Source organism: Cryptomeria japonica, chromosome 10, assembly GCF_030272615.1.
Source record: "Cryptomeria japonica chromosome 10, Sugi_1.0, whole genome shotgun sequence".
Classification (NCBI taxonomy): domain Eukaryota; kingdom Viridiplantae; phylum Streptophyta; class Pinopsida; order Cupressales; family Cupressaceae; genus Cryptomeria; species Cryptomeria japonica.
This window is the reverse complement of record NC_081414.1, coordinates 161,688,852-161,707,939: the sequence shown is the minus strand read 5'-3', so window position 1 is coordinate 161,707,939 and position 19,088 is coordinate 161,688,852.

Here is a 19,088-nt window from a genome sequence, read left to right as displayed (position 1 = left end):
CACCAAAAGCTGCACCAACACCACTTATGCAATTCATCAAAGATGTTCATCAAAGCTCTGCCGGTGAAACCCTCGCCGGAACCACAAACCAAGCTTTCTAGCAAATAGGATAGCATCCGATCACCAGATCCAAAACCAACTGACTGAACATGAACATGAGTAGCATAAATAAGCCAAGTCCATAACCCAAACATACTAGAGCATATCAGATCGTATCCAACCAGAAACCAAACAACCTACCGGGATTAGAAGGGTGTTGGTAAAGCATCCAAAATAGCCAGTGTTGACATCAATGGCAAATGATCAATACAACACATAATCAATTCCTCCAAATGGCCAACAATCTCCCCCTTTGGCATTGATGGAAACACTAGAAGTGAAAAACATCAAAGTACTAAGAAATGCCAAAACAAGTCTCCCCCAATGGAAGACAACCAACAATCTCCCATACAAAGATATAGCAATGAAGTTCAAGTAAATAAAGACCAAACTCCCCCTATGAATGATATCTCTGTAAAGCTCTACTTTCACATATATCACTCCCCCTAATGTATACAACTCCTTAAGTTTTTCACATCAATATCTCTCCCCCTTAGACATCAATGCTAGAAATCTGACAAACAAAAACCACTGAAACATAAGGCTAACTACTCCCCCTAAGCAGTAGCATCCCCACATCAATGTCGAAATGAATAATATCTCTGATAATGCATATCGGAATGATGCCAAATAACATCAATTAGTTCTTTGTGGGGGGGGCAGAAACCCATAATCTGTCTCTCAGGTACTCAAATGATTCTTTAGGCAAAGGTTTAGTGAAAATATATGCAATTTTCTCTTTAGTGTTCACATAAACTAGTCTAACTTCATTTTCTTCCACCTTCTCCTTCAAAAGTTTATACTTGATAGATATGTGCTTTGTCTTAGAGCGAAATACCAGATTCTTTGATATGTCAATAGCAACAGAGTTATCATAGTGAATAATTATTGGTCCAATGTAATACACTTTGATATCCTTCAACATTTGCTTCATCCATAGAACTCGTGTACAGTTAGTAGCAGCAACAACATACTCAGCTTCAATGGTAGATAAAGAAGTACATGATTGTTTCTTGTTGATCCAGGAAACCAACTTCTTTCCAAGAAAGAAAGCTCCACTGGAAGTACTTTTTTGGTCATCAACATCACCAGCCCAATCTGCATCTGTATATGCACATAAAGTAAATTCATCATCCTTAGGGTACCACAAATCATATTCAGATGTACCTTGCAAGTATCTAAAAATTATTTTCACCATACTCATGATTTTCTCTAGGACCACTCAGAAATCTAGATGCAATACAAACAACATTCATTATGTCAGGCCTAGTCCGAGTCAAATATAGTAGACATCCAATCATAGATTTGTATCTTGTAGGATTTACCTGTGCAGAAACATCTTTCCTTGTCAATTTATCACAATCTACCATACCAAATTTCTTCAACAATTCCTTAGCATACTTAATTTGATAGATGAAAATACCTTTATCAGTCTGAGTAATCTGCAAACCTAAGAAAAATTTCATTTCCCCAATCATAGACATTTCAAATTCTTTCTCCATATTCTTAGAAAATTCCATGCACAACTTATCTTCACCTCCAAAAATGATGTCATCAACAAAAAGTTCAATAATCAATATATCATCATCAGTGACTTTATAATATAGATTATTGTCATCATTACCTTTAGTGAAACCAAGCTTCGAAAGATATTTATCTAACATTGCATACCAAGCTCTAGGTGCCTATTTCAATCCATATAAAGCTTTCCTTAACCTGCAAACCATGTTTGTATCATTTGAAAGTAAAAAAACATCAGGTTGCTCAATATAAACTTTCTCATCAAGATCCCCATTCAAAAATGCACACTTGATATCCATCTGATAAACTTTGTAGTTTTTATGTGCAGCATAGGCAAGAAATAATCTTACAACTTCAATCCTAGCTACAAGTACAAAAGTTTCACCATAATCAATTCCTTCCTTCTGAGAACATCCTTTACAAATCAATCTAGCTTTATTCCTTACAACTTCTCCATCTTCATTCAATTTATTCCTAAAAACCCATTTAGTTCCAATAATATTCTTATTTTTAGGTCAGGGAACTAACGTCCACGTGTTATTCTTCTCTATCTGATCTAATTCTTCTTCCATAGCTTTCAACCAACATTCGTCTTTACATGCTTCAATTACTGATACCGGTTCAACTTGAGAAATTAAAAATACCTCATTAGATGTCAATATCTTTCTTGTCATCACTCCATTGTTGTTATCCCCAATGATATGATCTTCTGAATGATTCAATATCACATACCTAGGAGTCTTCTGACTCTCTGTTCCTCTTCTCGGTTCTTTAGTTATTGTTGAATTTTTTGATATTGTCAGAGTAACTGGTTCAACATTCTATTCCGGTAAAGGTGCTACCGGTTCAATTATGATCATTTCCACTGCCGGTTCTTGCTCATAAACTCTGATTTGACTTTTATTCAACTCATCCACCTTGACATTAGCGCTCTCCATAATTCTCTGCAATCTCTTGTTATAACATCTATATGCTTTTCTTTCATTTGAATAACCAAGAAAAATTCCTTCATCACATCTAGGATCAAATTTGCCAATGATATCATCTCTCCTAATATAATATTTACTACCAAAGATTTTGAAATACTTAATTGTAGGTGTATTGCCAAACCATAATTCATAAGGTGTCTTACCGGTTTCTTCTTTGATATGTACTCTGTTGAATGTATAAACAGTTGTTCTCACTACTTCTCTCTAGTAGATATGAGGTAGACTAGCTTCCATCATCATCGTTCTAGCAACATCCAAGATAGTTGTGTTCTTCCTTTGCACAACTCCATTCTATTGAGGTGTCCGGGGAGTAGAAAATTGTCTCTTTATACCATGCTTCTCACAAAAGTTAGTAAACTCATCGGATGTGAATTCTCCACCATGATCTAAGCTTAGATATTTAATCTTCAATCTTGTCTTTGCCTCAACTTTAGCTTTAAATATTTTAAACTTTTTAAAAGCCTCAGATTTCTCCCTTAGAAAAGTAACCCGAAGACAACTGAGAGCGCCGGGGGGGAGGGGGGTGAGGGGGGGGGTGAATCAGTTGTCACAGATTACCAGAACCTTAAGCAATTAAAACTCTAATACTGAAACCTAAAAGATCAATACTGGAATGCATGAACCAATTACTGAAATAGCAGATAAACCAATTAAGCATAAACAATAATCATAGAATAAATACCATCCACATGACGCCAAGATTTATACGTGGAAAACCCGGTAAGGGGAAAATCCACGATGGGAAGCCTACCCACTGTCAGATAATACTTATGTTGTAAGTATGTTAATTACAATTGAGGGGTTCACACTTGCAAGAAGGCCAACAGCCTAGAGCGCACTGCTCATCACAAAAGGAGTCTCACTGACTACATAGAAATCTAGACTACAATCTGGAGAAATGAATGAACTGCAAAGATAGCATCTCCTATGCATGAATACAATTTTGGTTAAGCTCAATACCAAAGGACTAAATCCTCTTACATAAACCCAACTTGATCACTAATGATCAACCAAATCCTCTGCCTGAATGATTGTTACATTATTCGCTCATACACATCTCATATCCCTTCCTATATGCCCAGATGATCTACAATGAGATCTTACATCATATATATACAAACCCTCGACCATAAACAATAAGGTCGGCCACCAGACAATAAAACAATTACATAATTACAAAACATGTCGGTCAGAGACCAAACAAATAATATCCAACCCATAAGACATCCCGGAAACACATCAAGAGGTCCAATCCACATGTTACATTAAACCGGTCCATAACCTAGATACATTGGGACCCAATTTAGGTCCACAAATGCTAAATCAGTGATTTCAATCCACCAAGTCTTGAACATGATCACCATCATCATCCTGAAACTCCACCAGAAGCCACACCAACACCACTTATGCAATTCATCAAAGATCTTCATCAAATCTCTGCCGGTGAAACCCTCGTCGGAACCACAAACCAAGCTTTCTAGCAAACAGGATAACATTTGATCACCAAATCCAAAACCAACAGACTGAACATGAACATGAGTAGCATAAATAAGCCAATTCCATAACCCAAACATATCGAAGCATACCGGATCATAACCAACCAGAAACCAAACAACCTACCGGGAACAGAAGGGTGTCGGTATAACATCCAAAATAGCTAGTGTTGACATCAATGACAAACATCATGCAACACATAGTCAATTCCTCCAAATGGCCAACAAAGTTTTTGTGATGTAGTCATAGTCAATCTTATTAAAGCCTATCTTCCTCATATTATTGTTGTGGTACAACTTCTACAAATTAGAAGTAGAGCATTGTCTAATATTATCAATTGTATGCAATGTTAAGCTTACAATATTTTTAAAAATAGATTGAAAACAATATTCATCACTCTTCGGTGACACCCCTTCACAATTGTTTCTATAATTTTCCTTTAAACTGCACCCATTGTTGCACAATGCTTATCACATTCCCAAAAAGAGAAAGCATGTGCATAAAAGAAATTCATTGATATTAATTTTTGCCATTTAAAACCTTAAAAAATATTTTCAATCCATTGTATTTTTATTTTTCGCAAAATTTTAAATTTCTTTAAAAATTATCATTTGATAGTTTATCTAACATAATACAAGCTATCTTGGTTCACACACTTGAAATTTTAGTATAACTAAAAAAAAATATCCAACTAAATAATAATTATGTATTTTTGTCCATGTTTTTTCATACATTGAGATTGATTCAAATAAATAAATGCTATCTTTTGGCTAGTTTATGATAAAAAATAGATTACTTAGAAGAAGAAAAATTGTGGAGAGGATATATTTGATCATTGTCCATTCATATATAACCATATTATTAAGCATAAGATATAGACACAAATGGATACAAATCCATGATAAAACTTTTTCACTAGTCAAATGTATAGTGGATGAATGAGTTCCAAAGGAAATATTTACTTCCAAGCATACCCATAAAGACGCAATATAATTTACTTTAGAGAAATTATAGCATATACTTAGAATAATAGATTAAATTATAATTATATAAAGCATAAATTATATGCCATATAGTTTTTATTTGATCATACAAATCTAATTTATTTATGAATAAACATTTAGTTTTAAACTAATGGCTTTTGTATATAAGCTTATATGTTTGAAACCATCATATTGGTTCATACTTGGGTGTCTATTATTTATAATTCAACATGAATACTCACTTATAGATTAAAAAGTTATCAATGTTATTAAATAATGAAGTTGTTTTTAAGACGAAGAACTTGTATTTCCGTAATAAAAAATTAATACTTTAACATCTTTTATCTATGTAGTTGAAACAATTATTTTATGTGTGACTATGACAGAGAATATAAGATATAAATATATATTATAAGATAATATATTTATATAAAATATATATATTAGAATTAAAAAGAAGAACTAATAAAGGAAAAGTAAAACTAAAAATATTAGGGTTTTACGGAAGGACACTTCAATGCCAAGTTCGAACCTCTTGAGCTCGAGACGAGAATTTTGCAGCCTTTTTAAACAAAAAAATATTGAATGATTGTCTGCTCTCGTCTCTGCTTCAAGTGAGAATGCTCCCAGACCTACTACCATTGATGATGTCGTGGTGGTATGCTACACTGAGAAATACTCACACTTCCGTGTCAGGTTTTAGAAGACTAAACAGTTTAGCACTGCACATTTTCTGTGCTCCAATTACAATCATAAAATGCCATTGCTATGCACTACTCATCACAATTTCACAGCATTATGTTGAAGAAGGCGCTGCACATTCTGCTTACTGCAGTCCTGTATTCACATTTTCAATTACTGCAGTCCTGTATTCAAAAAAACGCGCTTTCACAGCATTTTGTTGAAGAAGGGTTTAGAAACTTTCAAGCAAATGCAATTGACAGGCGTAAAGCCAGACTCCACAACCTTTGTAAGCGTTCTCCCTGCCTGTGCCAAAATAGGAGCTTTGGAACAGGGTATGGACATCCATCAAAGCATAATTGAAGGGGGATTTTTGTCAGATATTATAGTTGGAAATGCTCTAATAGACATGTATGCAAAATGTGGAACCGTAGACAAGGCACGTGAACTGTTTGACAGAATGCCTAAAAGAGATGTTATCTCATGGAATGCAATTATTGCAGGATATGCACAAAATGGATTTGCTGAAAGAGCTTTAGAAACTTTCAAGCAAATGCAATTAGCAGGTGTAATGCCAAATTCCACAACCTTTGCCAGCATCCTCCCTGCCTGTGTCAAAATAGGAAACTTGGAACAGGGTATGGACATCCATCAAAGAGTAAAGGATAAAGGAAATTTGTCAGATAATATAGTTGCAACTTCCCTGTTAAACATGTATGCTAAATGTGGAATCATAGGTAAAGCACGTGAAGTGTTTGACAAAATGCCTCAAAGAGATGTCATCTCATGGACTGCAATGATTGCCGGATATGCACAAAATGGGTTTGTTGAAAAGGCTTTAGAAACTTTCAAGCAAATGCAATCGGCAGGTGTAAAGCCAAATTCCACAACCTTTGCCACCATCCTCCCTGCCTGTGCCACAACGGGAGCTTTGGAACAGGGTATGGACATCCATCAAAGCATAATTGAAGGGGGATTTTTATCAGATATTATAGTTGGAAATGCTCTGGTAGACATGTATGCAAAATGTGGAATCATAGACAAGGCACGTCAACTGTTTGACAGAATGCCTCAAAGAGATGTCATCTCATGGAATGCGATGATTGCAGGATATGCTCAAAATGGATTTTGCAAGGATGCTGTCAAAATCTTTGAACTAATGAAGCACTCTGGAACATCTCCTAACACTGTAAGCTTTTCTTGTGTTCTATGTGCATGCAGCCATGCAGGTTTACTAGACGAGGGATGTACCTATTTCAATCACGAGTAACGCTTACTGCATTACACATACAGTTTTTCATTATGTGTGCATGGTTGACATTATTGCCCGCGCCGGCTATCTTGAGGACACCCTAAACTTTATCATTAAAATGCCAGTGTGGATGAGTTTTCTTGGCGCCTGTAGATCACGTATGAATATAGGCTTAGGAGTGTTTACAGCGACGCTTCTTTTTGATTTGGATCCTAAAAATGCTGCAACTTATGTTCTTCTATCAAACATGTATGCAGAAGTGGGCAGGTGGGGAGAGGTTCAAATGGTAAGGAGATTGATGAAAGATAGAGGAATTAAAAAGACCCCTGGTTGTAGTTGGATTGAAGAGCATAAAATAGTACATTCTTTTTGTGTGGCAGACAGATCTGTTCCACAGACAGAGGAGATAGTTGCAAAGTTGGAGAATTTTGCTTGGGAGATGAAGGCAGTAGAGTATTTTCCAGATTCAAGACCTTTACTTAATTCTCTGGAAGAGAAGGAAATTTAATTCCCTCTCTGCCACCACAGTGAAAAGTTGCCAATAGCATTTGGTTTGGTAAACATGCCCCCCGGAACAAATACTAGGGTGGGCTAGAACCTTGAGTATGTGCCGATCGCCACACTGCAACAAAATTTATCTCCTGGATTGTTGCGAGAGAAATTGTTGTGCGAAAATTGTAGAGATTATTGGTGATTCAAAAAAAAGTTTTTTGGAGTTTGCTTCGAGTGCAATGTAAGTCGCTGCTTAAATGCTGTTGGGTATCTGTCAAAGATATGTTTTATGATAATATGGATATTTCATTGAATTGTTTTCATGAAGTCTGTGTATGTATGAAATGAAAGCTGCAGAAGAAGGTGGAGAATGGGAAAAACAGTAAAAGCTGATGAACGTTTCAAGAGAATGGAAAGATATACATTGCACTTGAAAGACTTTTATATAGCGTTTACAATTTGTTGTTAGAAAAAATAAATAAATTCACAATTCATATTGTATTGCAATCACATTCATGATATTGCAAAATTGTGGGCCGTGAGATTTATAAATTGATATTGATCAATGATTGGGAGAGAGCTAAATTGGGCATTTCACTAGTGTTTGGAGTGACCAAAGGTTTAACACAAGAAGAACACAAAAGGATCACGACTAGAAGTATTTAGAGGAATATAATGGGAGACATCATTGGGAGTTAAAAGATTATTATAATTATATTCATTATATGGTCAAATAGACTAATCTATTCATGTTCGATAAATGTAATAAATATCAACAAAGGTTAAAACTATATTTCGCAAGATAGGAATTCAATAATTTTGCATTAGTTGCACATCTAGCAAATGCTAGTACAAACTAAATTATATATGCCTTATTTAATGTTTGTTTATAGTCTATAAGTCACATGGCTAGTAAATTTCATTTGATTAGAAGTGTTGGAATGTTTTCATAAACATACATGTTTGTATACAAAATGGGCAAGGGAAATAGTTTTTGGAAAGAACCTTGAATGGTGAACTTTAATTCTTCATCTCATACAAGTAAATTTGACAACTTTTGTTATAAGGAAGCATGTGTTTCTAAGACTATAAATGTTTAATGAGTGTTTTCATATTGACAATAGAAGAAGGGCATTTGTTATGAAGTATCTTCTATTCTTATAAACACTAAATCACTTTGTAACTATTGCTTATAGTATCACACTTAAGGTCTCACTACATCTTGAATTATATATATATGCATTATGATAGTATGGAACATTTGAATGGACACAACTCTATTGTCATTAATAATAAAAAATAATAATTATATCGTAGATTATGTTAAAAATTGTGTAGTATAATATAGAATATTCGGAATGCAAGCAACTTCATTGTCATTAAGAATGAAAAAATATATAAAATTATCTCAATGCCACATTATAAAAATGGGCAATATGGTAGTGGTCCTTTAAATCATAGGATATATATACCACCAGAACAACTTATTATTAAGAAAAACAACAAAATTCTAGGCTACAAGATTGGTCAATATTTGGGTCAAAAAATGTTAGTGCCACAAATATGTGGAAATGTCTATGGCACTTGCAGTGTACATTACACATTGTATGAGCCACATAAACATCACAAAGCTAATTAGAGTTCTTTCAAGAAGTTCAAAATGAGGGTTTATGGTTTGCATATTTTCCTTAACATAAAATAAGATAATTTGGGGGCTTATCTCATCCAATGTCATGTGTGCATAGTGCCTCTACTTTAATCTTCCTATGCTCAATCCTAATATGAAGATCTATCAATGAATATGGGAATTTGGTATTGACGATTGTGCTTAGGTACCATCCCATTTTGCTTATTTGAACAAGGGGGGACCATTTGCAAGGAAACCATCCTACAAGATGATTGTGCCTTATAGACCTATTGAGTTTGCCTCCATTACTAGGATATTATCATATATCTTACATTGAGATGGTCATAAAGAGACACCTTAGTCATAGTTCATCTACTTTGCCTAGCATTCAAGAAAGCCTAGAGATCTTGCAAGTGTTAAGACTCTAAGGTTATCTTGGGTACTTGATATAAAAAAATTATGGATGGAAGGGTAAAATTAAATAATAATTTTTGACAAACAACAAGAACATGACATTGAAGAAATTCCTAAGAGGATACTATTTGAACTTTTCCGTAGTTTTACTAAAAAATATATGTCGAAACATACATAGATTATTAAACATGCCTTAGGACTAAGAATGGAGGGTGGTGGGGCCGGGGGGTGAACTAGTCTTGATCTAATACTTAAACTATGGACTCAAGGAAGCTCCTAGAGCTTGGTATACAAGGTTGGATAGGTATTTGATGTAGCAAAATTTCAAAAAAGGTAATATAGATAGCAATCTTTATTTAAAAGTTGAAGGTGATAAAATAGGTTTTTGTTGTGTATGTTGATGATATCATATTTGGAGGAGATGATAATACATGTGAAAAGTTTGTAGAAGAGATGCGAAAGGAGTTTGAGATGTCTATGATAGGTGAGATGTCATTTTTCTATGGTCTTAAAGTTACTCAATCAGAATAAGGCATTTTCATTTCTCAGACCGAGTATATCAAGGAGATGTTGAAAAAGTTTGGGATGGATAATTCTAAACCAATTGCAACGCCTATGGCTATTGGTTGTAAGTAAAGCAAGGATGATGGATCTCTAGATGTTGATTAGAAACAATATAGATCTATGATTGGAGGATTGTTGTATTTGACTGATTCAAGATCGGATATTATGTAGGTTGTCTGTTTGGTTGCTAGATATCAAGCTAATCCTAAGAAATCTCATGATCAAGTAGTAAGAAGGATATTCAGATATTTGAAAGGGACTCTAAATTATGGATTATGGTATAAGAATGATGATGATTTTAATTTGAAAGCATATACATATGTTGATTGTGTCAGATGTGCATATGATACGAGAAGTACAAGTGGTGGTACATTTTTCTTGGGAGATAGATTAGTCTCTTGGTTGAGTAAGAAACAAGATTTAGTGTCAATATCTACTACAAAATCCTAATACATTGCAACAACATCTTGTTGTACTCAGGTTATGTGGATGAAGCAAACTCTTAGAGATATCAAGGTGAGGTATGATGAGGAAATTCCTATCATGTGTGATAATACAAGTGTTATTAACATTTCAAATAATTCAATGATGCATTCAAGGACTAAACACATTTCAATCCGGTATCATTTCCTAAGAGATAAGGTTGTAGAGAAGGAAGTTAGATTAGAGTATGTACCTACTAAGGAACATATTTTAGTTATCTTTACTAAGACTTTGGTAAAGGATACCTTTGAGGATCTCCTGCGAAAGTTATGGGTTATTGCTCCTTCTTTAAATTAGATGCATTTATGTGGTGCCTTTGTCTAGGGGGGTTCTAAAGTTAATATTTTTCTCCTGGATTGATGTAGTGACTGCTCTCATAGGGAGTAGTGTGTGTTGTAGTTATCATAGTTTGATCCAAAAGAGGGAAAGATAGATGTTGTTGGTTTGTTTTGCACCCCTTGACCTTGATGTCAAAGGGTGGGGAGAGATCAATTGAATGTTCAGTGTTCTTTGTTGTTGGTGGTATAAGTGTTGCCATCAATAACAAAGGGGGAAAATGTTGGAAACTTAAGTTATGTTTGACTATGTTGTCATTGATGTCAATATCTCTAGTGTTGTCATTGGTGTCACTATGTATTGTATATGGGGAAATTAGTGTTCTAATGTTGTGTAGTTTGGTTGTGATGTTGAGTGGAGATGAGGTTTTTCCAAAAGGTTAGTGTAGGGAAAGTTTCAATATGTAGGAAACAATATTTATATGCAGGAAAGAGTTTTTAATGTCCTAGTTGAAGAATGCTTTGCAATCCTCTAGTTTATGAAGATTATGAAGTACAATTCTAAATACAATGTTTATGATTTGTGTATATTACACTATCAAGTTTACAGGTCTTTTGTTGCTCAGATGGTAGACTTAGTTGTTGTTGTTTCCAACAGTAAGGTGTTTGTCAGAACTAGTCCAAAGAATTTTTGGTAGTTCTCTAACATATGGATTCAACTTTTGTGGCTGGAAGGACATGTTAATTTAATTTATGAAGTGTTCCAATTCAATTTTATAGTGATGGTTTGATTGGCAACCAAAGTTATGTTGTCATGAGTTCAGTTTTGTCAACTAGTTTGTTTCTTGACTGATTCAGGTGGTGTATCTTATTTGGATCATTCCTTTTTGGTATAGATATGGATTGGAGGTTGATTTTATATGTTGATATGGGTTTCATCATTGCATGTTTAGATCCACATTGAGTATTATGCATTAAAGGATGTTTTTGGGCCGACTAGTTGGCGTGCTTTATTTCTTATCTATACATATCACTTGATGCCAACCTTGGAGGATGTGTTAACCTATGAAATTCATTAGAATCATTTGACAAGGATTTTTTGTGATGTGTTTGGGTTCCCTCTATCTTTTAGAGTGGACCGCATTTAGTATTTTTTGTCTAGGTGGCTGAATTTATATAGTATTGTTTACTTTGTTTATGGTTGGCCTAGTTGAGAGATTTAATGAATAATATTGTATATATAGATGTGTGATTGTATGTGTTAAGTATGGGATGTGTGTGGATTAATTTGAAGTGGATGTGAATGATGCACATATAGATTTGGTGTAGCAAAAATGCGAAAGTAGGTTTGTGAAGAGCTTTGAGACAGTGAATGATGTCAGATATGTTTGCCATGATATTGGTCACTTGACATAGTGGTTTTGGTGTAGTCACATATAAGAGGGTCCTCAAAGAGGATAGTCTGGTCCATGCAACAAATGAAACACAACAAAAACAATTCAATGCGATGGAGGCAATGTAGAATCAAACTTTTATTATATCAAGGAATTCAAATACAAATTGGCTGACAACATGCAGGCTTACAAGATTTGGCACATAGGCCTGATTACCAACATGCTCAAATATAGTGTCCGGGCTCAAGAAAGAATGCGAGTAAACTCCGAACCTCCTAACCTTGGATTGATCTTCTATCTTTATCCTCCTTATGTCTAACCTCTTGATTACATTGATTTATATGATATTCATAGCTCAAGGATGATCTGCATCAGCCCAAGATGAATGCAATTACCGATGAAGAAGATGTTGCGTGTAATACTTAGAATGAGGTGCGGACCCAAAGGAAGGTTGGCCACAAGTCAAGGAACATTGCAAGCAATGAAGTGAAGCTCTGCAAGCTATGGAAATGATCCGCAAGATTCTCCATTAGCAAATAGGTCCAAGCGGTTTTGGTGCTTTGAGCTAGAAAACTATCTCAGATTCTGGAAGAGATAACTTGTCGTAGAAAGATCCAAACATCCCACAGACTTACGATAAGGTAGATGAACATGTCCACAAAAAAAATCCAGCTCCACAAGATCCGGTGATCAAATGTGGCAAAACGCAGAAAGAAATGTTGAAACTGCAAAATAGAAAGAAAATGTTTTTGGTTGATGCAAGATTGCCAAGAACCAGAGATGCTCCTACATCAGGTTCAAGGACAATTTTAGGATCAAGAGATCTTGTTCATTTCAATTCATTGATCCTAAATGCAAATGTCAGAAGAAGGTGTGTTCGTTTTGGCAATTTGTGCAACCCTTTGTATCTTGTCGTAAGGTTGTGTGCCTTAGTCGTGCAAGTCCTTTCAGGAGTAGTGATCTTCTTGGCCTTGAACCTAAATATTGTAATTAGTTTTTAATATAGGAAGTATGATTTTCATCATGGTTTTTCCCTATTTATGGTTTTCCATGTAAATCTGTTGTTCATATGTTTGTTGTCCTTTGTGCTTTCATATTTCATACTTGCAATAATAAGTTAATTGTGGTTTGAAGCTTAAAAGATTAGAAATAGAATATTTTGAGGTCCAAAGTGATTCACCCCCCCTCCCCTCAGTCATGCAGTGTGCTCAACAATTGTTATAGAGCCAGGTTGAGGTAACACCTACATTTAACATTTTTTTTCTTTGACGAACATTTACAAAAATCGGTTTATTTATAAAAGAAATCTGGTTACAATTGTACGACAATTTCAACTATTAGTGTTGCAATATCCTTATGCATAGCGACAGTTATGAAAGTGAAAATATTGCAGTTACGATGAATCCACTCCAATCAATTCAGTTTCACTTTTGATCCAGTGTTAAAAAAAGAATTGGCTTCATGATATATTTTTCTAAGTATTGGTGTGAAAGCTGGTAGGATTAGTTGCTTCTTCTCAGGCCTCCATCCTTTGACTGCATTAGTTAGTCTAGGATAAAATCAATAGATACATACACGTAAACAAAAATTAACCTAGATTGATAAACACAATGGAGTTGAAGCTAGACACAACACTAGAACAAACATCACTAATTTTGGAAAATAAATAATGAGAGGACACTTAGTACAATGATCAAAGAGTGAATGAATGTGAAGAAGGTGAGATATTATAAATTAGGAGATTTTGGAATTGAAAAGTGGGTTTTTAATGTAATTTTATTGTACAAATGTGAATTAGAATATTTTGTTTTGGGTGAAGTTTGTCACTCTTGGTTAGAGTCGTAATCATGAATTCAATATGTTAATGGACAAGTGATTTCCATTAGTTTTTGAGTTTTTTCTTTTGAGTAATTTGAAAAAGGGCTATTAGATCTCCCATTGAAAAAGGGGTTCTTATAAGAAAATACCTCATACATAAGTGAAAGTTTGTTGTGTTTGTGTTGTAGTGAAGAATAGCTACTCTTTGATTGCAAATAGAGAGAGGATCATTCAGATGAGATGAGATGAAATGGGGATATGATGAAAATGAACATTAAAAATAAGATGTTGATCGTGATAACCATGTCAATTTTGTTAATTATACCAAGTTTTTATTTGCATAATTCACTCTATGAAGAATGATGGATTTCTACTTGAACATTCATCAAAAGATATCTAAATGATTACTGTAAGATTTAGATTCATTCTAATAACTTGGGATTCATTCGTAAGAGCTTGATATGTATGTACACCATTCAATACAATAGTTATTTGAGCCACTTTAGGTAGCTCATTCTACATGGAGGTCAATTTCTAGTTTGAGAGCTATGTGATCCTAATTATGTCCAACAAAAATGTATAATATTTAAAAGTGAAGTTCAAATTTAAAGGAATACATTACTCTTGTTGGATTTAATGAATTTAGAATCCAATAGTTTAATGAAAGCTTTGTTATCCCAATTTCAGTTAAACGAAAATTGGGATGACCCACACGAAATTTGTCCAAATTGTGGCCCATTAACTCTAAGCTCTTTTTGATTGAGAGCGATTTATTCATCTCTAGTATCAATTTTAAATTATTTTTATTTTTGGTCAAGTAAAGTGTATTGTTGAACTCTATACCTGACTCTAAACTTGCTTTGTCCCTAAATGTGTAAATTGGGTTCATGAACCCAAAATGCACATTTGAGTGCAAATCGGATCTACAAACCTGATTTGCACCTCATTTATTACCCACTACTTGAGCTTTAATGTTTCCAAATTCGAGTTGTTTTAGGTCTCTCTTTCCTCTTTTTAGTCCTTTTTTAAAGCATTTTTGTTTTTATTTTTACCTTTGTCATTCAATTTGGAGGTCAAGCTCACTGTTTTTCTCCATTTTCATCTATCCTCAAATCGATTTTTCATCCAACTATGTTTACTTTTCTTCTTTTTCATTTTTTGCTTTATTTTGGTTTTGTTTAAGTCTAGGGTTTTTATTTTCCCTAAGTTTAGGCCCATGGCCATGAAATTTCCTTTCCTTTTTGGTGCCCTGCAAATGATTTTAAGTATGGCATGATCCAAGTTCATGGCCTCAAATCACACCAGGGTGTTTTTTGTTATGATGAGGTTCGGGTCCATGAACCCGAACCATACTATTATTTGTTATTCTATTATCCTTTGAATTTGTTGTGTGTCATGTAGATAGGGTTTATTGGCCTACACCACACAACATACCATTGTTGTTTCCATTTGGTGCAAGTCAATAAACCCTCCCCACACTGTTGTTTTTCTTTGCATTGTCATATAACAGTGTCGTTCAAGCCAACAGACTTGAACTTCATTGTTGTTTCATGTAGTTGGGTTCATTGACCCGAACCACATTGGAAACCCCACCTCTATTGTATGGTGTCAATCAGGTCCATAGACTCTAACGACACCATTGTCATTGTTGTTTGGTGTAGTTCGGGACTATGGATCTGAACTAAATAATTATAATATGCAAGTTTTTTTGTCCAAGTTAACATTGGACGAAATTTTATGTGGTTTGGGTCCATAGACACGAACTACACCCCAAATCACCTCTTTTAGGTGTTATTCGAGCCTATGGAGCCAAATTACATAAATCTTGTTTTGCATTCTTTTTAAGGTATAAATCAAGTCTATAGACCCAATTTACATGATATATATATATATATATATATATATATAGATCTATCAATATTGAAGGTATTTTCCCACAATGTTGTTTTCATCTAATTATGGGGGACTTGTTTGAACTCTGATGCAGTTCAAGACTAGTTACAGATGTCCGAATCATCTCTAGGAAAGAAGACAATAAAATGCAAGAAGCTTCAGGATATATCTATCTAGTCTTTCCACCATCAGTAGTGGTATCAAACATCACAAATATCAAGGACACTGAAATAGGCCACGTCGATATTGATGAGTTTCTGAGGTGAGTTGAGATTCCCACACATTACTATTTAATGGAACCCACTATTAATAGAAGTATTCATTCAGTTGTAGCTTTCCCTATGTCAGCTAAAAATCCAGAGCTTGCGCTTGTAGTGACAAATCATTTTAATCCTCTAAGTAGAAGTGTGAAAGATGCAGATGGAAAGAAAGTGATTATGTTGAATGAGGATTTGTTTGATTCCTTATTCAAGTGTCCCAATATAGGGCAATATACATATATATGTATAACATCTATTGAGCCCTATTATTAGAAGCATTTAGAGAAGTGCAGAAGGAATATTAATGATAATTTATTGAAGACTTTGGGGCCTACCATTTCTAGACGGCCCAAGACCTTCCCTCGAAGTGACTTCAAGGAGGAAGTGAATGACTAGATTACTCTTCTTAGTAGAATAAAAGGGGTTCCTACTTCAATTACTTATTATGAATGGATGTATTAGTACATTCACATCATCAAACCGAACAATACGAAGATCTTCTAGGGTAAATAGATGAGTGGTACCTTATGTGAGAAACAAACTAAGGTACCTATCACCTTGAAGTTCTATATGACTTCCTACTTGTTGTATGTTGTTGCTGCTATGATGAATTTTGCAAGTTTATCCTCAAAAGGAGATAGAAGATAAGTCCCAACTTCAAAACACTATTCCCAATTAACTCTCAAAGAAAGTTTACATCATTTTAGAAGAGTTAATGATGCATTATTTGGTTCTTATGTGTGTATGTTCAACAAGAAAATTGAGAAGAATAGGGTTTCTGATGAAGCTTGGAAGATAGTCAATCAATATGGATGCATGTTCTTGAAATTTTCCTCCTTTACCTATCTAAGGATAGGATGTTATCATGATCAACCTTTCATACTCCCAAGGTATCCATCTCACAAGATTTTTCTAATGGATTTGGAAAGGAAAATGGTGGTGGTTCATGTGAAACAATTAAGTTCTCATAAAATAGGTTTCAAGTTCTCATTGTCTGTTGGGAGGAACTCTATCAATTCAGTTTCCAAAGTAAGAGCTATGGAAGATGAAATGAGAAGATTGATGATGAGACAATTCGAGTCTAGGAGTGATTTTAATTATAGAGGCATGAATAATAAATTGAAAAAGAACTATACTCATGTTCATATAATTGAGGATATCTAGGTACATTGCAAAACTAAGGAAGATATATCAAGAAACTTGATTATTGTCACCTCACCAAGGATCAAATAGTCAATCTCAACCTAGCAAATATTCTCGATGATTTGGTTGATGATGGTAAAGTCCTAGATCTTGTTTATGAAAGCAGTAAGATTTCCCATACTCCTCTCCCTTATATCCAATGGTCACAAAAGTAACTAGCTTCTATAAGAGATAGATTTCAGAGGATTGTTGCAACTACAAATGTTTGGCTAACATAGAAAGGAATCTAATTGAAGCAATTTACCACTAGATCAGAGGATGATACTGCTAGACTTGTTGGAAAGAGATCAAAACTAAGAACAAAGAACATGATATATTTTATTGCTTCCATTAAATTTCCCAAGGTGCAAGTTCACCGTAAGAACAAGTAAAGGGAAGGAACAACAAAAAAATATTCTACTTCAGGTTCTCAGTAGGAGAAAGAACAACAATTAGAGGAAGGGGAGTGTGAGGATGAGCCCATTGATGTGGATCAACTTGAAGAAGAAAAAAAGCATCATGAGGAGCAAGAAGAAGAATAATTTGATAAAGAAGGTTTACTAGAGTTCTCCAGATGCACTGAACCTGAAGGCACAAAAGGACATGTTCCACAAGTATCAAGTCATGTTTTAGTTGATATATCTTCATAGTTTCATGTTTACGAGTCAATACCATTTGGGTCCAATATTTCATGTGTCAAATTCTCCTACTATTACCATCCCTATTGTTTCTTCTTCTACTACTAATAAAGTTGTCTTGGATACTCCTTGAGATAACACTGAGAATGTATTTTACACCTTTCCATATTTGTGTGAAGTATCCACATCTATGTTTGAATATTTTAACAAGTTCATGTATGATATGGGGCCCTTATCAAATGTGTCAAATGCTAAAAATCCACCTTTTGTTATGGCTTCCACTCCCCCAATTGTAACCACTATTTCTCAAGGCCACAGAACTTCTTCTCAAGCATTGGTTATAGGTACTGATGATGATAATATCCTACCACCTTGGTCGCTTTATAACACTCCTAAGAGGAAGAAGAAATATATTTCTCTTGATGATTTTAATTTTGGTCAATTTGGTATTTGTCAAACCAAAGACCGTAAAGAAAGCGAAAACCATCTCAAGGGTTAAGGTAGATAGTGTTGAGAACAAATATGCAGAAATTGTAGAGCCTCCTGATAAAAATATAAGTGAAGTCCAAGCATAGGACTATGTGATAAGAAGGGTTGAGATTGGTAAGAAAACTCATGAATGTACAATGGAAGACACTGAGTCAACTTTTGATGCTCTTGTGGCAAGATACAATGAAGAGAAAGTCACAAAGGATAAGCTTAAGGAACACGTGGAGCAACTCACCACTATGTTAGTTAAGATAACAAAGTTTTCAAAAGTAATTGAGCTAGTAACTTCATCGGTTGATGAGCAAGTCATAAAACAAGCTGAGCAAGTTACCTCATGAGGAAGAGAAATAGGCACGAGTAGATGGACATGATGCTTAGTCAAGGAACCCACCTTTTGAGTTTTGCTTCTAAGTTGATTAACAATGTGGATAATGTTCAATCTAAGTTGAATGCAACATTAAAAGTCTTCTTGGAGGAAATGACCACATGAAAATAATTTTGATGCCTAGACAAAGCTCAAGGATTTCTCTCAGAATGTCT